Genomic DNA, 2,561 nt, shown 5'->3' with positions numbered 1-2,561 from the left:
ACACTCTTCAACCAGGACAGCCACTTCTCACAGTGCCTTTAGGCACACCTCGGTTGGGCCATCAGCCTCCCTGGTCTTTGGCCCCTTGTCATCAGTCCTGCTCAGGCAAGTGTTAGGATTTTTTTTTTTTTAGCTTGCTGATCAATGCCCAGAGACACTCCACTCTGCCAGCAGTGTCCTGCTCAAAAGTGCTCAGCTTTTTTGTGCCACAGTCTTGCGGTCCACCATGCCAGTATCCTGCAGGTTTCCTGGTTCCACTGCTACCATTGTTCTGCGGTGACTCCTCGTGGACTCTTGCCATCTCAGCAAGGTGCCACAGCTCTCTTTCCACTCTACTCCTAACTCTTCCTTCTCGTGGTACTCAGAGCCCCATTTCTGCCTCTATGAGGGCTCATTGTAAGCTTGGTGCGATGGCAAAATTGACCGGTCCCCTTGGTGGGCCACAAGCACCTCACATTTGCATACCTCTACCCAGTCATTTGGTGGGAGTTAGTTACAAAGACCAAAACTAGATAGACTGTGTTAAATAATTCAATGCATCATATTTACTTATGGTAAACATGTAGAATACATTTTGCTTTTTTCATTTGACCTTCTTAGTTCCTACAGTAAAGGATTGAAAAAATGATAAATTGTAATACATTTATAAATTTAATAAATAAAAATTCCTGCTTATGGAAATGAAAAATCAAGAAAATGATTCTTTTTTTGTGTGTGTGTGGTGGGGGGTAGTGTTTCCAGAAAAAAACCTGAAAACCTGTTAGACAAATTCTAAAAGAGCTGTAACACTGAAAATTAATCTTTCCAGGGCAACAGGAAAACATTCGGGTGATGATATTTAGTGTTTCGTGAATGTGTTCACAGAGCAACCTAAGTGCATTCTCCTAATATCTGAGCTCCCTTTCTTTTGAAAAGGTAACTGGATCTAGGAGCTGGATCCCTGACTTTTTGTAAAACTCACAGTTCTCATCCATGTGTACAGCTGGTGTGTACAGCTTAGCGCAGAGAGCTTCTGGAAACTGTCCTCATGGAGCAGGGCATGGTTTTTCTCTCCTAGCCAAAATGCAGAACAGGCAGGAGCTAAAATAGCTAGCCTGAGCCACTGAGATACGCTTGGTAATACAGATCATGTACAAAGGAGGCCTAGTAGGTGTGAGGGTCCCCAAAACAATCAAACATGGCACCTGCTTTGCTACATACCTGACATAGTACCAAGAGAGAAATAAACTTCCATCTGCTTACGCCACTGTTTGGAAATAGTTTCTACCACTGGCAGACGAACCTACCCGGAAACCGAAGTTTCACTAATATAAGTAGATGCCATGATATCCGTTTTCCAGAGAGAGAATACGCAAGAGACTTGACTTTGAACAATTACGTCTTTCTCTAGAATTCTTACTACTTTCTGTATATGGCTCATTTTACAATCAATGTTTTAAAAAATAAGGCAGCTGAACTATTAAAGACTTGCAAAGGATTTTAAGCCAGAATATCAATAACCAATAAGAGCTTTAACTGAAGCACTCAGATAAATAAATATTTAAGAACACCTAAAGACTTTGACATTTTAAAGTGAACATTTACATTGGAATAGTGACATGAAGTGAATTAAAAACAGAAAATGTAGAAGAAGCATTCCAAGGGACCGATATTTTAACTTCGCAATTGTTCTTGTCATTTATGGCTAGTTAAAGCCTTCAGGTGACTGTCCCTTATCTAAGTACATGTAGATTTCTTTCTCATCTGGACTCCTATGACATTTACAGGAAAGGGGGAGGAGAGTAATGCTACCATATCAAAAGAACAAACAAATCTGTCTTGGAAGAAATATTGCCAGACTGCTTCTTGGAAGTAAGGATGGCAAGATTTCATCTCGCATACTTTGGATGTGTGCAGGAGAAGCCAGTCCCTTGAAGAGGACATCCTGCTCGGTAACGTAGAAGGTTAGTGAAAAAGAGGAAAGCCCTCGATAAGATGGTTTGACACAGTGGCTTCAACAATGGAATCAACCGTAACTATTGTTAGAATGGTGCGAGACAGGGTTGTCTTTCATTCAGTTGTACACAGGTTTGCTATGAGTCAGAGCCAATTAGCCGGCACTTACCGACAACATCATGATATCACCTGAAGCTGATTCCCCTCTAGAGGGTCCTTATGTGTTCATTTTCTCTATATTCAAACAGAGACCCTACTTCCCAGGTAGGTACTAAATAAACATGTAATACTTTATTATTTGGGGAACAGAGCAATGAAGTCCCCAGGGAATACCAAAAATAGACTTTGGGGTCAGAGCTTGGCACCCGATCAGACTCGACTGGAAAACATACCTAAAGGCCAACAGTCCTTGAACTAACTACAAGCTTTTCTTTCTTGTTGTTGTGTTTTGTTTTGTTACGTTGTCATTGGCTTGTTGTTTCTGTTTTGTTTATTTGCTTGGTTTTCTTCTGTCTTGTTTTTGTGCAGGTTATTATCTTCGCAGGTCTGTCTAAATAAGATAGGCTGGATGAACAATCTGGAGGAGAAAACAACAGGACCGAGAGTTCTGGGGGGACATAAGAGAT

At 41.2% G+C, this 2,561-nt stretch overlaps 1 non-coding gene across 1 annotated transcript; it reads right to left on the bottom strand.

Moving 5' to 3' along the window:
• Nucleotides 1-729: 729 nt before the first annotated feature.
• LOC115869570 lies at nucleotides 730-791 on the bottom strand. Its single transcript, XR_004046243.1, has one exon. It is a non-coding gene; the product is annotated as a U7 small nuclear RNA (small nuclear RNA).
• Between the last annotated feature and the right edge of the window lie 1,770 nt (nucleotides 792-2,561).

Source organism: Echinops telfairi, unplaced genomic scaffold, assembly GCF_000313985.2.
Source record: "Echinops telfairi isolate 266 unplaced genomic scaffold, ASM31398v2 ScPeMD7_31;HRSCAF=116, whole genome shotgun sequence".
NCBI classification, from domain to species: domain Eukaryota; kingdom Metazoa; phylum Chordata; class Mammalia; order Afrosoricida; family Tenrecidae; genus Echinops; species Echinops telfairi.
The sequence above is the reverse complement of the archived record's forward strand: the minus strand, read 5'-3'. Positions and strand labels throughout refer to the sequence as shown.